At 39.5% G+C, this 21,226-nt stretch overlaps 1 protein-coding gene across 5 annotated transcripts in view; it reads left to right on the plus strand.

The window, feature by feature from the left end:
• Positions 1 to 21,226, plus strand: part of smyd3 (SET and MYND domain containing 3) — a 303,636-nt gene that overhangs the window by 3,041 nt on the left and 279,369 nt on the right. The gene's annotated exons all lie outside the window — the stretch shown is intronic.

Genomic DNA, 21,226 nt, shown 5'->3' on the forward strand with positions numbered 1-21,226 from the left:
GAGAGCTGAAAGCAAGTAGAGTTCTGGCTATTATGTTAGACATCTGCTCACTCCAGCCTTTATAGATTACCCAGTTTAATGTTTACACTGAACTGTTCCTTATTAAAGTACAACAGGTACGAAATACAAAAAAATTGTATTTGTTCGTACTGTGTATTTTCTGTCACTATTTCATATATTTGTGCGACTTATTCGTACTTTGCGATAAAACCGTATTGTTGCGCCGAGTACGAAAGTTTTGGATTCATTCAAGCTTCGGTATTGTGACTTTCCTTGGGCCAGGTTGGAGCTGCAGAGTGCTGTTGAGTCCTATGGGAGACTTCCAAAATCATGCACAGAAGGATCAAAGTCGAAAACACTTTCCCACCGTTTATTAATATGACAAGGAAAGGCTAAGTCAATTGGGGGTGCCAAAATGTTAGGCACCCCCAGGTGACTTTAATCGCTTACCTTGTACCCCGGGCTGGTGCCCCTGTTAGGAGAAAACAGCACCAGCCTGGGGTACCTGTAGCGAGCGCTTCCTCCTTCCTGCTTCGTTTTGCCAGCAAATTCCCGGGACAGGCGCATGTGCAGTAGAGTGAATAGCCGACTTCTCTGTTAAAGTTCGGCTTTTTTACTCTACTGCGCATGCGCGCACGGAACCAGGAAGGAGGAAGCGCTGCAGGTACACCGGGCTGGTGCTGTTCTCTCTGAACAGGGGCACCAGCCCGGGGTAAAAGGTAGGCGATTTGTCACTTGGGGGTGCCTAACATTTTGGCACCCCCAAGTGACTTTGCCTTTCCTTCTCCTTTAATAAGACTTTTTTGTAAGCATTTTCGTGATATTTGCGATCATCAGAAATTATCGTATCTAATCCTAATTTTACCCAAATCGGGATTCGGTATATTGCATTATTTTTTATGCAATTTAAGACTTGCCATTGCCCATTGAAATCAGTGGGCAAATTCAGGCAGCAAAGTTATTCTGACATGAAAAGTGTGAAATGCTGTTTTAATGCTCTCTGTGTCTTTTTTTCTTATGTATGGCGTTTTCCAGCTAGCACCAAATCTGACACGAGAATGGTGTATACGGTTGCCACTTTTTGTTTGCTGTGGGGACAGACAGTGATGTTGGGGTGGAACGGATAATGTTTAAGGGGCGGGGTTGTGACATCATGTGATGAGGTGTTAATTCATGCTTTCTAGCAAAGTTTTTGAGGAGTCTGAAACTTGGATTGGTAGTTTTGAACTGGAGAGTCCTTGTAAAAACCGGACTGAGAGGTGGCAACCTTAATGTTATATCTATAGACAGTTATACAAATGGGTATAAAATATTTTCACAGCTTTATAAATATGGTATTTTGTATGGAGTACTGAGGCTTTAATGTGCAGGTTTATTTGTGTATTTCAACACCTTTTTAAATATGCCCTTATTGATCCTAGAATATTCTGCATTGGTACTGGCTAGGGTTACCAGCTGGCCTGTATTTGACCAGGTTAATCACCAGCTAGGAATGTTACCAGCCATGTAATTACCCTACTAATCCCTCCCTTCCCTGACCCTCTCCACTAAAGGAATACTCCTTATAAGTACAGACCCACCTATACCCTGCCCATTTCCCCACCCTTTGACATCACTTCCCAGCCCCCATGTTACGCATAAGCCTATTCTTACTTCACAAATGGTCAGTTCTTATTGCTGACTTGATCAATAGAAATCTGCTGTTCTTCATTTTTATAGCTCGTTTAAGGTCAACTTTTGGTATGGAGCACATCTAACAAGTTCTTAGGGAAATGAGTATACACTCCAGAGGCCACGCAGTGCTACATTACAAGGAAAATAGTTGCTACAATGCCTAAATATCCTTAGGATATTGATAGTGGGCGAGTGCAAAGGACATCTTTTCTTGTCTGTGTCTGTACTACCTGTAGCAAAGCTGTACCTCCAACTTGAGCAAACCCATTGATGCCTTAGTGGTAACCAACATTTTCCAGGAAAGCTGAGGAGACTTTTATTGTTTTGGGAAGTGGACACTTTTGCATGGCATTTACTTTGCTGAAAGTATGTTTACCATGATTGATTACAATATGATCCAAATAGTGTCAGACTAAAGAAGATGATATTTCTGCAGGTGAGGTTTGAAGTCATATACCATAAGACTGTACAGGACTCCATCCAGATGCTTCCTATTCTAAGCCCTGGGATGAGTTAATTGTTTGGGAGTATTTCAAAAAGATTGAAATAATAATAATAATAATAATAATAATATCTCTGGAGAGAGGCACCCATCAGGGATGTCCTCTCTCCCCAATGTTGTTCACCTTGGCCATTGAACCTCTAGCTGTTGTTATACTTTGTATTTATCTATTATTATCTTAATAACCCCCTGTTTGTATTAATGTAGCCTACTGTACAGAGCTGCGTACATAAGTAGCGCTTTATAAATAAAGATATACATACATACATGAGGCACTTGAAGACTTATGAATAGGAAATATAACAGAAAAAATATCACTCAATGCAGACAACATGTTGTTATATTTGGCAAACTCACATCAAGCTTTAGCAAACCTCCTGGCAGTGGTCTGTGAATTTGGTCAGTATTCTGGACTTAAAATTAACCACAAGTCGGTTATATTCCCTAAATTTTTTTGGCCACACCCACTTTTGTGGCCACGCCCCAATTACCACACCCCATTTAAAAACAAAAATACTCCTTTTATATAGATGAAATGGCGGGATCAGACGCAAATGTGCTATTCCCTCATACTGTACTACCTAAGGAAAACAATATAGCAACTCCTACATATAAAATACAAATATAGAGAGAAGGCAGTCAGTTATAAGTGAGTTATAACTATGTACCAGTTTTGCCCCCCCCATACACACTAGCCCCCATACACACTAGCCCCCATACACACTAGCCCCATATACTGTAGCCCCCCTATACACAGTAGCCCCCTCATACACAGTAGTCCCCCATAAACAGTGCCCCCTATACACACTAGCCCCCCATACACACTAGCCCCCCATACACAGTAGCCCCCATACACAGGTGCCCCTCATACACAGGTGCCCCCCCATACACAGTAGCCCCATATACAGTAGTCCCCCATAAACAGTGCCCCCCATACACAGTAGCCCCCCATAAACAGTGCCCCCCATAAACAGTGCCCCCTATACACAGTAGCCCCCTCATACACAGTACCCCCATACACAGTAGTCCCCCATAAACAGTGCCCCCTATACACAGTAGCCCCCCTATACACAGTAGCCCTCACATACACAGTAGCCCCCCATACACAGTAGCCCCCCCATACACAGTAGCCCCCATACACAGTAGCCCCCCTACACAGTAGCCCCCCCATACACAGTAGCCCCCCATTAACAGTGTCCCCCATACACAGTAGCCCAACCATAAACAGTGCCCCCTATACATAGTAGCCCCCCCCATACACAGTAACCCACAAGCGCTCTGCCTTCTTCTACGACGTCTCTCCTTATGCGGCGGTGCCAGGCCCTTTTATAAGGTTGCGTCCCGTGCGTAATGACGTCACGCGTACGCACGGTGCGCAACCTTATAAAAGGGCCTGCGCGCTGTACAAGGAGCCGCATAACGAGCAACGCCGCTGTAGAAGCCGGAACATCCGTCTCCAGCCAGCGCATCCTGCTGTGCTGGCTAGTTCCATGAATGTCCCGCAATGCGGGACATAGTGCTGGGCGGTATGACCAAAAATTTATATCACGGTATTTTTCAAAATTATATCGGTATCACGGTATTTGACGGTATTTTTTTTTCCCCATGCATGATTAGGTGACCACCCCAAACACCCGCCACCCGCACCCCCCCCCGCCACCCCAAACACCCCCCATCCGCACGCAGCACCCCCACCCCCCCATCCGCACGCACCCCTCCACCCCACCCCACCCCAAACACCCCACCCCAAACACCCCCCCATCCGCACGCACCCCCCCACCCCCCCATCCGCACGCACCCCCCCCACCCCAAACACCCCCCCATCCGCACACACCCCCCCACCCCACCCCAAACACCCCCCCATCCGCACACACCCCCCCCCACCCCACCCCACCCCACACACCCCCCCATCCGCACACACCCCCACCCCACCCCAAACACCCCCCCATCCCCTTCACATAAATATTTTACCGGTATACCGCCCAGCACTAGCGGGACATTCATGGAACTATCCGGGACAGCGGGACGCGCCATAAAAAGCGGGACTGTCCCGCGAAAAGCGGGACAGTTGGGGGGTCAGGAACCCCTGACCACATATCACAACTCCAAGTTGTGACCTCATTAAAATACCTTGGTATTACTGTTCATATGGACCTAAATAGATATGAACAAATAAACTTAAACCCTGAAGTACAAGCTTTAACCAACAAAGTTTCCATATGGCAAGACCTGCCTCTCTCCCTCCCTGGCAGAATCAGTATTTTTAAAATATTTTTTCTCCCCAAGTTGTCGTATGCCCTACACAATTCCCCTATAACTCCCAGAGTGCAATGGTTTAGTGGAGGCTGCTACATTAGGTTTGTATGAGGCCCTGTCTAAGCTTCCCTACCTGCTCTTTCTATGCCACTACACCCTCCATGGCTACAGTAGTACAGGCCTTCCAGAAATACCTGCATACATTTGTAGTACAGGCCAGGATTTTTTTTTCTAGAAAAGGTGCCAACCTTATCTATACTAATCCTTTGCATTTGCACATCTTCCAGTTGTCATTTTTACAATGGTACAGCTTTACCAAAATAGCTAAATTGGCAATTCAAGATGTGTTAAAGCCTCAACAGTGCCACATCAGATGTATTCTTTGCAACATTCCCATTATGCGCAGAACTACTGTGAGATTTTAATGGGTGCCCTTGCATCAACAGATCTCATCCGATAAGTTAAAAATTAAAAGAATCCATCTGACTTTTTTAGAAATTTTTACTTTTTGGTTTAAATACGAGACAACTGCAAATCTAGTAAAGCAATAAAAGAAAAGAAAAAGTAAGTAAAAGTAAATGTTTGTAAAGGATTTAAAAAATGACACTACACATATTATGAATTTAAGCAATTCCAAGTATGTACACTAGGTGTCACTGTTACATCATAAGTGTACATAAGTAACATTTGTTTTCAAGCCACCTCTAGTAATTCAGGGTTACTTGTTTTTATTCTATACATATACAGTAGAACCCCCATTTTACGTTTTTCAAGGGACCATGGAAAAAAGATGTAAATTCAGGGAAAATGTAAAATCAGGGAAATGTGTTAAAGACACATAAATGTAAGCTATTTAAAGGAAATAAGCTCTCTTGTAGATTGTAAGCTCTTTTGGGCAGGGCCCTCTTCACCTCTTGTATCGGTTATTGATTGCTTTATATGTTACTCTGTATGCCCAATGTATGTAACCCACTTATTGTACAGCGCTGCGGAATATGTTGGCGCTTTATAAATAAATGTTAATGTAATGTAATGTAATGAAATAAGTACAGGAACCATTTTTTATTTGCAACATAGTTACTTTACTGATTTATTTCAAGTTTAAACATACAGTACATTGTATAGTAGTACAGTATTGCAAAGTACTTCACCACTGACCCCCCATTGCCACAGGACACTGACACAGAGGAATCCTTCCCCCCCCCACCCCAAGAGCGTTCACCACTGACACCCCATTGCCACAGGACACAGAGGACCCCTTCCCCCCCCCTCCACCCCAAGAGCGTTCACCACTGACACCCCATTGCCACCCCATTGCCACAGGACACAGAGGACCCCTTCCCCCCCCCTCTCCACCCCAAGAGCGTTCACTACTGACACCCCATTGCCACAGGACACAGAGGACCCCTTCCCCCCCTCCACCCCAAGAGCGTTCACTACTGACACCCCATTGCCACCCCATTGCCACAGGACACAGAGGACCCCTTCCCCCTCCCTCCACCCCAAGAGCGTTCACCACTGACACAAAGGCTTTGACTTGCTTTTAAAACAAAAACCTTTAGCATTTTTAAGAGAATTCTTAAATGCCCACCTTACTTGTAACCTCTCAGAAGGAGCCTGGCGTTCTTGTGGCGCAGTCACAGAAATTCCCCCTGTGCAACTCGCAACTCGCGCGAGATTTTGTAAGCTCCCAATAGGCACGCATGCGCAGTATGCATTTCCAGCCTCAAGTCATGACGCTGACCTTCACAAGATGGCGCCCGCAATCGCCAGCGATGGGGGAATCTTTAGTTTATAAAGTAAGTGCACTTTTTAGCAATCAAATAAGCGGTTTGCTAGGCAGAGGAATCTAAAAAACAGCGCAAAAAGCGGGAAATAAAAACGTAAAACTCGGGAAGAGAGCCCATAAGAATGAATAGAAATTGGTGGGACCACAAAAAAATGGCGGAAATGGCGGGAAAACGTATAATCCGGGGACGTAAATTCGGGGTTCTACTGTATACTATTCTATACCTATATACTATGTGCAAGTCTGCACCCTTCTTTAAGATATGAATTGTTTATTTAGTTTTAGGGTTGAAAGATAGTTTTTTTTTATTAGACTCTGAATTTTAGTGATTTTCATAGCGTTCTGTCAAGGTTTAGACATACAGTGCCCAAAAATGAGTGGGAGAAAACTGCTTTAACAAGGCTAGAAATCTGCCACTGTAGTAAGGGTCACTTATAAACTGAAGTGTGTTTTCAAGATATACTTGCTTAATGAGACTGCAGCAATATGTTAGCCATTTATGGAGCTGCTACTTGCCAACACATATAATGTGTATAGATCATTTGGACATTGTGCATGCGGATAATGTCACTTCCACTGACTCGTGCATGCGCAAAGCAAACTTCCAGGGGGCCCAAACAATCCCCCATTAAAGAGAACTCCTGAGGTTGACAGCTCTGAGTTGGGGAGGTCCATGTGTAAGATTTAACTGGCTATTCTTACAAGTAATAGTATGGTTGTTCTGCTCATTTAAATGAACAATATATGCATATATGTTTGGCAAGATATGCCATGATTTTGTGCTTTAGAGAATATCATTATTACATACATATACACCAACATATTCCACAACATTGTGCCATAATTGTGTGTATGCATTAAACATACAAGAAAATATACAACCTATACAAGAGGTAAAGAGGGCCCAGTCCAAAAAAGCTTGCAATATAAAACAGTGAATATACCTTATAAAGAGAGCCTATATTCTGAAAGAGAACGTAGATGGAAACTGTGAAATGCAACATTGTCTCAGATTTTTTTGTGGAAATGTCTGTATCAGGTAGGGTTATTCTGGGGAATGAACACTAGGGGGCTGATTTACTTACCCACGAACGGGTCGAATGGAGTCCGATTGCGTTTTTTTCGTAATGATCGGTACTTTGCGATTTTTTCGTATGTTTTGCGATTTTTTCGGATTCTGTACGAATTTTTCGGATCCAATACGATTTTTGCGTAAAAACGCGAGTTTTCCTATCCATTACGAAAGTTGCGTAAAAAGTTGCGCATTTTGCGTAGCGTTAAAACTTACGCGAAAAGTTGCGCATTTTTCGTAGCGTTAAGTTTTAACGCTACGAAAAATACGCAACTTTTCGCGTAAGTTTTAACGCTACGCAAAATGCGCAACTTTTTACGCAACTTTCGTAATGGATACGAAAAACTCGCGTTTTTACGCAAAAATCGTATTGGATCCGAAAAATTCGTACAGAATCCGAAAAAATCGCAAAACATACGAAAAAGTCGCAAAATATTCGTTTTCAAGTCGGAACTTTTCCAATTCGGGTCGGATTCGTGGGTTAGTAAATCAGCCCCTAGCTGTCATCTTAGCTAGAGGCAGAGTGGTGAGAGCAATAATGAACTGTCCCACATGTTAGTGGTTACAGATGAGGGAAAGATTTCAAAAATTCATATGAATCTTACATGGTTTTATAAATTCAAAAATGTTGTTCAATGAAAGAAAATGCAGTTCTAAGCCCCTCTCTAATATAAATTAATTCAAAATGTTCTTTGGTTTTACATGTGTTTGTTATAGAAATTTTATTTGAATTTTTTTTTTTTGTCTGTGCTGGTGGTTCTGACTTCTGAAACAATGTAGCAAAAGCTTCCTTACCTCAAGCCAATATTTCTACAATGCTGCACATGCTTCTTCATAGATAAAGTAATCAGTTGTCTTCTGCTTCATTGTTTTAAGAGTCAGATCTAGCAGTACAGAGAACACACTGATATTGCTTTCAGTTAAATGGGACAAACACGTACCATATAGTTTAATGTAACATGACTTAGAGCACTTCTTCAATTTAATTTTTGTTTTGTTTTAAATTTAATGATATTTGCAGTTCTGAACTGCTAATACTATAAATGCGAAACTGAACGGAATGGCAACACCTTAGGTCGCTGCTGCAGGATGGCCTGTTCTCTTTCTCAGTGTAACAGCATTGATAGAACTGAGCAAAGAAGCATCAGTAAAAAATCAGTGAAATCTTAAATTACCACTAAAAAAAAGTGTAATTAATGTATGTGACCAAATTTTCTTTTTATTTCTTTCAATTTTTTGTTTTTTAAGACCTACTCAAAGATGTCAGGCATAGTACAGGAACTGTCTTATCTCACCATCTATATTATTGCTCTCACAGCCCCTGCCGCTAGATGCTAGACAGACTATACCAGAATTCACCTTCATGAGTCACTTCCTCTGGCAGCAGCCTGACTGAAATGGCTACCCTTCTACTCAGGCTTATGATAAGAACCTGCCAAAATAAAACCAAAACTGCAACACTTCAGCAGAAGAGCTGCTGCTAAATGATCCGAGGCATCACGGTCACTTTCCAGCACTGTAATAAATGAACTAATAAATTATCTTCTGATACTGGGGCATTGATGACTTGCTGTGTGTGTAATGTGATGGCTCTGTAAGATTTCTTGGTACAGTGACCGAAACACTGAGATCATTGGGTGTTGTGAGGTTATGAGAAATAGGTATGGGGCCATTGCAAATACATGTATGTGCTTGGCTATGTGTATTGTATCTTCTCTTTACAATTATGCAGGATTTGTGGTTTGTCTAGAGACAGTGCTCCCAGACTGAATACTAAAATATGAACATTAGCTTATAACACAAAAGGGCTTTCATGATAACAGAAAAAAGCAAATAAAAAAAAAAATGATTGTCAAGATTTTTCAAATTAATTTGCAGTGCCTTTACTGTGTTGTTCCCCTGACTCCTAAACCATTTGTCTTGTCTCCTCTGAGGCAGCCCTTTCCCTTTACGTATACCTTATCCAGAGGAATATATGATTCTTCTTTGTCTTCCAATAGAGATGCATTATTAATGCTGCTAGTGAACTTGAGACATGCTAGAATCCTTTTGTGTCTTCCAAGTCTCATGTGTTTTTTTTCCATAGAAATCTCAACTGCATGAAGAAGGGAAAAAAACAAGTAGGGATGTGCTTAGTTATAGCAAATCCTGCTGTTCTAAATTTATAAATTTTTCATACAAATCTGGTACTTTAAAATTTGAAAAAGCAGTCTTTTTTTTACCAGTTGGTTTCCCAACTGTGAGTCTGCATTTTTTCCAGTGGGGCCGAACCTTATAAGTAATTAGAGGGCACTTTGGGGATTTAGGTTAATTATTTTTGATTCTGGATACAATTTTAACGACAGAGTAAAATTCATGGTCCTTTAGTTCAATGTAGAACATTTTTAAAATTTCAGGACACCTTTAAAATCAAGCTGATTGGTTCTTTCTGTTTTTCAACTTTTTGACCCTGAAGGCATCTCCAGACAGGTACTGGAATACCCAATATCCCTAGGCTACACTACTGCCCCTTCCCTCCTTCTTCTGTACTATCATATTAACTGCCTAACACAGACAGTAGAGGTCACTAGAAACACCTCTTTTGCCAGGGAAGTATAAATTCAGAAGCATATGGACATCCCACAGATGTTTCATACAATCATACAAATTGTTGCCTGTCTATGCTTCTACAGAATAACCAAGTGAGTTTGCTTTCTGGTAATTGGCAGATAAGTATAGAAGCCTGTTCTTGCTTTATTTTGCCATCCAGCTTGTATTTTACTATGTTGTTTTGTTTAAAGGACAGTGGTTCCATTTGATGAGGATATTATCTCATGAAGTCTGCTTTGCAGTCTATGGTTAATCTGGACTAGATTTAATAATGTTTGTTTTATTGACTTTATTTTTGCCTATTGTTTGCCCTGAAAGGATGGCTATTCAGCATTTATTGCAATTTAAAGAAATTATACAGCAACCCCGGGGTGCATGTACAACAGTCTAATTGAAACACACTATGATAAGGACCTGAATGTTGGTGGATTAAGGAGCATATTCGCACTTTAATGATATATAAGTAGGGATGAACAGAATTTGGCTTGGGATTTAGCCAAGATTCTGCCTTTTTCAAGTGAATCCATGTGCCTGGCTGAACCAAATCTTTAAAAAAAATCACAGAATATGGAAGTTGCAAATTATTCACCCCGTGCGTGTGGTTCTCTTTAGCATTTTTTTTACCTTTATGTGCAAATTAGGATTCAGATTCAATTCGTTTCGGCTGAATGAAGGATTCATTCCCAGAATAGTAAATTTGGTGCATCCATATAGATAAGTAAATATAGCTCAAACTGTAGATAGCCAAAAACATATACATGGTATGTAATATTATATACTACATAAAATTCAACACCAGATCACAAGCTCCTTCAGCTTATTTGGCTATGGTCTGTAGATGACAGGGCATTACCACCATGGATATGCAAATTAGGATACTAAGGGGTTAAAGAGAACCGTGCGCAAAGCTTGTGGTGAAAAATTTGCAAATTACGTGTTTATGTGACAAAAAGTCACATTATTTTCAGATTCGGCCAGGTCCGAATCCTGCTAAAAAAGGCAGAATTCCAAACTGAATCCTGGGTTTGGTACATCCCTAGTAAATATGCACCTTTATGTTTCTGTCCCTCACTTTATTCTCCACACAGTTTCATCTTGGGAGACTCAAGCAGGGGTGGGGGCTATGTCTAGTCCTGTGTCAGGGTAACCAACCAGAAAAGGCTTTTATTTGCAGTTATATATCAGAAACGAATATTTTGCTACCCCATTCCTGTTTGGACTGATAATTTTCAGCTATAGAAACTCAGCTCAAATATAGGATTAAGTTTTAAGCACACGCAGACTGCAGTTCTGTTTTCTTAATCCTTTTTTTTTTTTACTTTCTTATTGAATAGACCTCAGTCAGGAGTCAAGTGTTTAAGAAAGGCTTAATGAATGAACCTACCTCTTTGCAATGTTTTACTTATACTTATTACTTTGCATATTTAGCTAATGGACAGATTTGCCTGTATAGCAATCCTTACAGACAACAGTTTTGACTGATCTGTTGCCGTTGTTTTACTTTATAGCCTCTTATGTGTAAAGGTAAGTGAGCTGTGTGAGGAAGAACCATATTTGTTATGATAATATTAGTAATATCCTAGTAATTTTGCCTTCCTGGTGGTTTCTTATAGGAAATTATTAGAAGGTGTTTTTGAACTTGGATTTGATATGTTTATTAAAAGAAAACATTTGTATTAAATAAGAAAGAAACATACTATACACTTACATATACACAACTTGTTTTGATTTTCCTGTAACACTGTACTTTATGGACCACCTAGGTTAGTTTTCACTATGTGGCTTGGAATTATCCAGCTTGTTAATAAGCAGTTCCATGTTTCCTGTGGCAACCTACAGGAGCTGCTGGTTTACCCTTAGGTCAGACAGGTTAGGGACGAAATTTGGGCGACCATTGCAGATGTGGGGCATTACATCTTTCCTCTTCTCCAGAAGTTTCCCTGTGTTGGAACCTAAGGTGCTCGCAGAAGTAGCATACAGAGAGAAAAGATGTGGGTACAGGTTGGGTGGGGGTCCTACAATGGCAACTGTTATACCAATAAATACCAAAGTGCCTGAATTTTTGCAGCTGTTCCAGTTCTGGCTTCTTGTCTGATTTGACTTTTACTTCTGATTACTACATGCTATACCCCTCTGGCTTTTTACATATTCCCCTATTTACCAAAATCATTTGAAAATTGATTTTCTAAAACAAGTGATGTGTGGGATCTGCGGCTTTACCCTTAGGTCAGGTGTGTCAGGCCTGAAATTTTGCGACCATTGTGAGTTTTGTTTGGGCGTGGGTTAGACTCCTGAAGTTTCCCTTTCTTGGAACCTAAGGCACGCACAGAAGTAGTGCATAAAGCAGAAAGACATGGGTACATCTTTGGTGCTGATCATACAATGGCAACAGTTTGTGGGTTAGGGTTGGGTTGAGTTTTTCCTGACCTGCACATCATTATACTGCATAAATAGCATGGGGCTTGACTAGTCCCTGAAGCATGTGTGAACACAAAATTGAAATAAAACAGTGGAGTGGAATATAGGCTCCTACCTTATCCTTTATCTGTTGAAGTCTTCCCATGACAATTTCAAGTGAGAATTTACAATGACTTTAGTGACAAGTGATTTGTGGCATTTGCAAAACATAGAAGTTCATGCAAATGTGTAGATATTTTTGTGTAACATAACCTTGAGAAATGCATTTCACAGTACTCCAATTATCATCTATCTTAATTAACTTGTTTTTGTTCGTATACAGTAATATGTCCATTATCTAATCAAGCTCACCAATCTATCAAGGTAAATATGGTGTAGTGATTGCTAACATCATGGCCCTATTTAGTTTTCCTAACTGAAGAGACATATGCAATACATTTGTGTGCTGGAGCATGAATAGTTTTGCCCCTGTTATTACAGTACCCACAAAAAATACCCAAAATTTGGCAAACTGGAAAGCAAATGCCATAAAAACCCTTTATTTAAGTTATGAAAGCAGTATCTTGAGTTTAGTAGTCTGGCACAGGATTTCTTTTTAAATAACACTGCCTCTGTCTTTTTAAATATACATAAATATAATGCTCTAATGTTTTTATCCTATGATAAAAAAAGAGAATGGGAAATAATTTATGGGTACAAAAATGAGAAAGTTGATTATTTTGTCCTCAGGCCTGTGGTCAAATCAATATTTTTAAATTATACTTCACTTTCAAAGAGCATTTTAATTTACTCTGGATCGTCAGCTTTTCAAGTTCTTAATAAAAATGGACTAGCAGGACAGCAAAAGACTTTTCTGAATTGCCTTTACATGAAATGATTATCTCAACATGTTTTGCATAGCATGCTTTAATTTCCTGTAAATTAGCTACGCTTGGAAGATTGCATACGATTTCCATTATAGAAACAAAACTGGTTTCTGTAAAGGATGAGGATCAGTTGTTAATGTAATTGTAGTCTACAGTGCATAGTGAGAAGAGTAAAAAAATACTTTAGCAAAGTAAACCTGCCATCATAATGCTCATAATAAAATATATAAAGAACTTTTTTGTAATTCATCATTATTTGTATGTATGTATGTATGTATGTATAACTTTATTTATAAAGCACCACAAGGGTACGCAGCGCTGTACAATCTTACAGAATACAAAATTACACACAGGGAGGACAAGTGATATAATAAATAAATACAATATATATATATATATATATATATATATATATATATATATAAAGTGCCATGTGGTATGCGACACAGTAGGAAGGAGGTCCCTGCCCCATAGAGCTTACAGAAATGTTTAGTTTTGAAGCTACAGACCGAAGGCAGCACTGCTACAACTCTCTCTACTCTGCTCTCTACTCTCTCTTTGGAAGGCATTGCTGACACCAACTTCCCTCTCATGCTTCATTTGCATTTAATTGATCAGATTAGTTGAATCATGCCAGCCGATTGTGTCAAAGATATGCAAATAACTGTTTCATGGTTTAACTGAAACTTCTATCTATCTTTAAAATACGATCATTTATCACCCAAGATGCTGCCAAAATTCTTATTCACTCTCTTATAATATCTTGCCTGGACTACTGTAACTCCCTTTTAATTGGCCTTCCCTTCCAAAGACTGTCCCCTCTCCAGTCCATAATGAATACTGCTGCCAGGCTCATACACCTCTCCAACCACTCCTCCTCTGCCGTGCCACTCTGCCAATCCCTGCACTGGCTTCCCCTACCATCCAGGATAAAATTCTAAACTAATGACTCTCACATTCAAAGCAGTTCATAACTCTGCCCCACCCTACATCTCTGAACTTATCTCTAGGTTCCATCCAACCCGCTTGTTACGCTCCTCTACTGACCTGCTCCTCAACTCCTCTCTCATTCCCTCCTCACACGCTCGCATTCAAGACTTTGCAAGGGCTGCCCCCCTTCTCTGGAATTCGCTCCCACAATTTATCAGACTTTCTCCCAATCTCTCTGCCTTCAAGAGATCTCACATTTATTTAGATAAGCTTACCCTAATCTAGTTTAGCAATACCCTGTGCCTCACCTCTCACAACTCTGGTCATGCCCATTCCCACACCTTGTGTCTCAACCCTTTCTCCTTGTAGATTGTAAGCTCTTTTGGGCAGGGCCCTCTTCACCTCTTGTATCGGTTATTGATTGCTTTATATATTACTCTGTATGTCCAATGTATAAAACCCACTTATTGTACAGCGCTGCGGAATATGTTGGTGCTTTATAAATAAATGTTAATACTAATAATAATAATCTTTGCTTGCTTGTGTGCCATTATCTCCTGTCTTCTTTTCCTTCCAAATACGTCTTGCTTTTAAAAAAGAAGAAATAAGAATATTTCTGTTAAAGAATAAATACATTTGTGCGGATTTTTATAGCAGTTTTTATGCACAATTTTTCATGAGCCCTGCTAAATAAGCTTATGTTAAAAATTAGCAATATTTTTCCCTTTATACTGAAAAACCAACCTCTTTGATGCATTTGACCAGTTTATTTTTTTTTTTTTTTTTAGATTTAGCTTGGAGACATTATTTCTATTCTGTCTTTTTAAAACTATAGGATAGATCATCACTCTACTCATACTGTACTGATAACATTTTCTCTATTAACAGATGTTGGAAGGAGTGTTCATTGTGCTCTGTGGGGATGGGGCATTTATTTTTGCTTTGATAAATATAACCTTCTGTTGTACAGTGCTAGAGAATGTTGTGTGGTCAAAGGTGTCTAGAGTTCTGCATGTCCACGAGTGATAATATGGAGTTTGTACTCCCTTTTCTCCTATAATGGTGTCTACTGTTCATCTGGAGTTGGCAAAACCCAGACTTGCTACCACATACAATTAATCACTCCAGAGAACACATTTCCACTGCAAAAATGTTCAGTATTTCAGCTGATGCTTACCATAATGGACTGTTTGCAGTTACTCACTGTTTGGAAATTGTCATTGAGAATGTCTGTTTACTTCTCATCTTTGTCAGTGACCATTTGGCTTATAGTATGTTTCATAAAAGATACTTTTTTTTAGTAGTATGTGATATAGGGTACTCCTAAATAGAAAATTGCCATTTTAAGAATTAAGGGCCACCTCATGGGATCATAGGATTCACAGTGCACACAAACAAGCCAAGGTACACATACATGCTAGACAACAAAGAAAGTTCACCCAGCACACCCTTACCTCCTCCAACAATTCTTACTTGGGGCACAGCCCAGAGAGTCGGCACTTCCAGCACAGTCCAGCAAAAAATAGTTGACCGGCACAACGAGTGTAATGCAAGCAGGACTTAGCCCCTGCGTGTTTATTCAAAAAATAGCAGCGTACCCCTTCGTCAGGCGCGCCATCACTAAATGGTTGATCAAGGGAGAGGATGTAATATATTTACTGGTGTTTGTTTATATTTATATACAGTTAATATAATATTCCAGTTTGGCATTCTTTAATATTTCACTTAAAGGAAAAGTAACACTAAATTTTTTTTACGTAAAAATCTATTCAACATCTTCTGCTAGCCTTCCTTCCGTATAGGAATGTATTTCTGTTCACAGCATTGGCTACAGCCAGTTCGCTGATCATTTCTTCCAGCTTGATGTGCCTCTGTTTCCATGTCTTGACCTTTTGGAGCATCTCCTATATTCTGGGGGATATACAGAGGGAGACATACCGTAACGTAACACACATATCACATTTGTGTATATATATATATATATATATATATATAGAAACAACAACAAGAGATCCTCTGCACTCACCCATTGTCAATATATATAGGACATTAAGACATTCGGTGCATTAAGCTACTAAGAAATGCCCTTCCCTTTAAGCAAAAACCGAATGTCTTAATGTCCTATATATATTGACAATGGGTGAGTGCAGAGGATCTCTTGTTGTTGTTTCTATGTATTTTGTGGTCACAACCTCATTGCACCCCCGCCTAATGGTTTATAAGTTAGTGGTTGAGCACAACTTTCCCTTTTTTTGCTATAGCTTATACAGGAGCAGTGGCCAGCTCTATGTTGTAGCTCCCACCCTTCCCAGCTGCAGTCAGGTGATCCCAGTGGAGCCAATAAAAGGGCAACCAGATGGGGGTTTTAACCGTGAAAGCAAGAAAGTTACAGGTAAAACTTAGTCCCTTGGCTAAATGTACATTGAAGCAGTAGAATTCTTAATGAATCGCATAAGTCAGTGTAGGAACTGGTCAGAAGGGATGACTTTGACGCAGTTGGCCAGCTTGAAGTATATTGCAATATATGGACAAACAATCCCTGTTTTGCTTAAAGGGGAGGGCATTTCTTAGTAGCTTAATGCACCGAATGTCTTAATGTCCTATATATATTGACAATGGGTGAGTGCAGAGGATCTCTTGTTGTTGTTTCTATGTATTTTGTGGTCACAACCTCATTGCACCCCCGCCTAATGGTTTATAAGTTAGTGGTTGAGCACAACTTTCCCTTTTTTTGCTATATATATATATATTGTGTAGATTGTTGTATATTGGATTCTACCAGCCACAACTAGGTTATTGGCCAATTCTCACACTTTAACAGGAGTTCAGAGCAAGGCATGTAGCCTCCTTTTCCATTGTCAGAACTGCTATATACAGGGACAGCATGAAAGTTCCAGGAGGAACTGAAACGTCGGACTAAATAAAGGACCTCACTTTCTTCACTTTATTTGATGTCTCCATTGTGAAATTTCCTGTGAGTGCCGTTCTTCTTGTCTAATCTACATTTGCTACATTGTTCGGGCACCCAGGTAGCGTCTAGTACTTTTGGTGTGCAGCTTCATAACCTGTTTGTATCTATCTATCTATCTATCTATCTATCTATCTATATATATATATATATATATATATATATATATATATATATATATATATATATGATTGTACTAACTGAAGTGGAGCTAACATACTAGTCTGAAGACCTAGTCCGAACTCACGGACAATACATATAGAAAGAAACAAAAAGGTCCAGACTTGTTTAAATGAAAAAAGAAAAAAGCTTTGCTGCATAATGCAGAACAATTGCATTACAAAGTTTCCGCCTCTTTATCAAGTAGCAAGATAATGAACCCCCACGCACACAAGGTATAAACAGGGGCAAGTCCAAAGGTCACTTTCCACATTCCACAATCCTACTTATAGAATACCCATCAACCAGGGTTACCCCTTAGATAATTGCATACAGGTCATATTCTCTATTAAGCCCCCGTAGATGTAATGTCTGCAAATTGTGAATCCAAAACTTCTCTCGTTTCTGGAGTTGTAAGGGAGTTTCTCGTTTCTGGAGTCTGTTGTAAGGGGCAACAGACTCTATCACAAGAAACCTTAGTGCAGCTGCTGTATGGCAAGCTGTGCAAAAATGTGCAGGAACTGGTAACTTAACCACTTTTTTCTTTTTTCATTTAAACAAGTCTGGACCTTTTTGTTTCTTTATATATATATATATATATATATCAGGTTTTTTTTAAAACCTTGTATCTTTATTCTTAGTTCTGACCCTTGGTGTGCTCTGAATTTACTGAGCCCATGTCAAATAAACTTTGTTTTCCACCGGTAACTGAATTTCCCTGACAACCCCAGGCCCCAAACAGTTCAGATTATAGATCCCATACCTGTAGTAGACTTGTTCAGTCCCCATATTTATTAGCTTGCAGATATAAACAGTTGCTTTCTTGCCAACATGAAGGATATTATTTTAATTTTTAAAAACGTATTTCCTTTTTCTCAGTATTTTCTCTATTGGGTTAATTTTATGTTTACCTTTTTGTAGTATGGAGATTCAAATTACAGAAAGGCCTTTTATACGCAAAACTCTAGGTCCTGAGCATTCTAGATAACAGGTCCTATAAGACAAAGGGATTACACACACTTTTACAGGCAACAACATACAAAAGGAGTTAAAGGGCACCTGTCAGCCAAAAATTGTTTACCCCTCCAGGCTAATAGAACCGCATCCCAATTTTTAAGCTGTCGACACTCAGAGGGAGCTCCTGCAATGGGTGGCCATGTTGTGACACTGAGAATAGTGCTACAGCTTTGCCCATTATGCACTTGTGACATCACAAGTATGCTTAAAGAGTGCACCGGAAGAAATGGCCACCTGCACCAGGTGCTGACAGCTTAGAGATGGGGTAGAATTTAAAAAGAAACAAACTATTGTTTCCCACAACTGGAGTGCAGGCAGGGGGAACAATTTTTGGGTGACAGGTGCTCTTTAAGAAATTTATGTTTCATACTTTATACAGATTTGCCATTTCCACAATTTTCTTTCTTAATCAAATATCCTAGTTTCTTGTGATAATAATTTGCAACAGATGCATTTGTATTGCTCATTAAGGAAAACCTCTGTTTGCTCTAATGTGGAAAAAGAGCTCAAAGATTAATGAAAGCATAATTTCTTTGGGAGAGACCATTTTTCTGCATTGAATCTGATATGAATATTACATACTACACTGAGGCCTTCATGACTAATTATGTTGACTGTAGTGGAAATACCGTTCTTCATATGCAATGGCCTTAGCGTTACCTTAACTTGTGCACTAGAAACCTGATAAATAGAGAAAAGAGCAAAAAAAATCCAAACAATTTTTTAAACTAAATTATTAAAAATGTTCAATTAGTATCAGTAAATTATAGTAGAATTGAAAAAAGTGTTATCACATTTCTTTGGCAAGGTGAGGGGAAAGTTTCCCCTGGGGTATCAACCTATGGAATAAGCTGATGTTTCAGATGGCAAAGATGACAGAAAGCCCCCTGAGTTTTAAAGAATACTGTATTATTACAGTAAAAACACTTTGGCATTTGAATACATGATTGTGTGGGAGAAATGTGATTACTAGAACCATAATAATACCCTCTACTAAAGATTATTGTTATATGAAATATTGCCCTGTGGTACTGTTACAGTTTGAAAATATTGTAAGGATGATAGAATAATTGCATTTTGCATCATGTACAAATAGGCTTTAATTTGTGTCTTCTTATAGACTCCTTTTAAAAAGTCCAAGAAAAGTGTAAATAATATGAGTGGTGTTTTATAACAACTTGCTGAATTTATTTGTATAGTCAGCTCTCCTGTTCCTTGAAGTATTTTGATCAGCAGCGTTATCCACCCTGACAATGGTGCCATGCCTACCTTTATTTTATTCCGTGTTTTAAAGTTACATGATTTTAAGGGTAGGGACCCATGGAGTGGCTGGGTCACATGCGATAGATCTCTGCTATCGGGGGCGACAAACCGATCTGAAAAGGCTTTTCACCGGCAACAGTAGGAGTCACAGGTAGAAAGCCCTTTGCAACGCTTCGGTAATCCGAAGTTGTGCAAAGTTTCCTCCTGCAGGCAACTTCAGTGTGACAACTGAAAAAGAAGCAATGCGAAGGGGGAAGCCTTTTCAGAACGGTTTATCGCCCGCCATAGCAGAGATCCAAGTTCGGATTTGGTTGAGCCAAGAAAGTAATGGATTAGTCCTGATGCTGAACTGACTCTAAGATTCAGTGCCCCTCATGTTCTCTGCCTTCAGCAGGAAGATTGTGCTATTATAATGATATATGAATAGGAAATTCTAGCATACAAGCTATGATCAGTCAAGCATATAACACGCTTTTTGTCTCAAAGAGTGTTTTCTACTAAGGAATTAATTTATAAAATTAATTTATAATTAGGAATTAGTTTATAAAAGCAAAACCTAGCACTACAACTGAACTTGTGAGTGCGTTGCTCTTGTCTACAATTCATAGCTTTTTATGTAAATAAAGTAGCAGAGTATTTTCCAGCAAAGAAGGGGTTCATAACTTTTTTCAGTGGTGCCAGATTCATTGTGTAATTAATTACCGTCTTCCTTGTAATTACAATGGCCTATTGCAACAACATGTAACTGCATTAATGAGAATCATGGGGATGTAATTTTAGGTCCAGACCCTTGGCTGTGAATCAGTGCAATAAAGGTAGCATAGGATTTGGTAGCACCTATTCAAGTTTCAAAGCTGTTAACTATGATTGTCAGACCAAAGAGAAGAGATATTTTAATTCCTCTTCAGGATCTATCTTCTTCCTTTGGAGCTCCCACTGTGAAATAAGAGGATTTACTTTTACACAGCATGCTGTCTTTCATAAGCAGTTTTAAATCATAAGAGCTAGAGTTTTTTGGACAAACATGTTTTTATAGAATTAAATGAAATCGCCTATTTCTGATGTGACCTAGCTAACTTTAAGAAAGAGTTTTGATTCTCCCCCCACAGCTACAAAACTTTTCCTATGAATTATCTGCTCATTGCATGTTTTGCAGACGCATGTCGCTTTTGTTTACTACTGATTTCCATCTTATTTTTTACATACGCCCAACTGAATGAGCCTGTGTTAAAAATGTACTTACCTTTTACCAAATGAGCATTAAGTCACAAGTTTTGTAATGAAGATGTCATGATGCTCTTGCATGGAGTAGCATGGAATGAATGGTATTACCATTAGAGAGCAAGGCACATGACAGTAAGGACCAAACCTTTTTTCTATGGTGCAGAGTCAGTGACCAATATATTGTGATCACAAACCCTATGGGCCCAAATGTCCTTTCCAAACAGCTCCATGATAGAAAAAGAGTTACAGTGGACTTCTGACACTAGTCAGGGCCCTTGCAATATATTATGGAGAATATTATATTCTCCACAAATACACAATAAGATGATGGGCACCAGTGGTTACTGAACACTTATATTCATGATTAACATAGGGGCTCCTATCTTCTACATTAGAAATGATCACAATTTAAAAGCAGGAAACTTATCTACATGTAACCTTGTGTAACCCAGGATACTACAAGGAGATGTTATCTTCCCTTATACCTGTCACTATGCTG

Source organism: Xenopus tropicalis, chromosome 5 (genome assembly GCF_000004195.4).
Source record: "Xenopus tropicalis strain Nigerian chromosome 5, UCB_Xtro_10.0, whole genome shotgun sequence".
In the NCBI taxonomy this organism is placed as follows: domain Eukaryota; kingdom Metazoa; phylum Chordata; class Amphibia; order Anura; family Pipidae; genus Xenopus; species Xenopus tropicalis.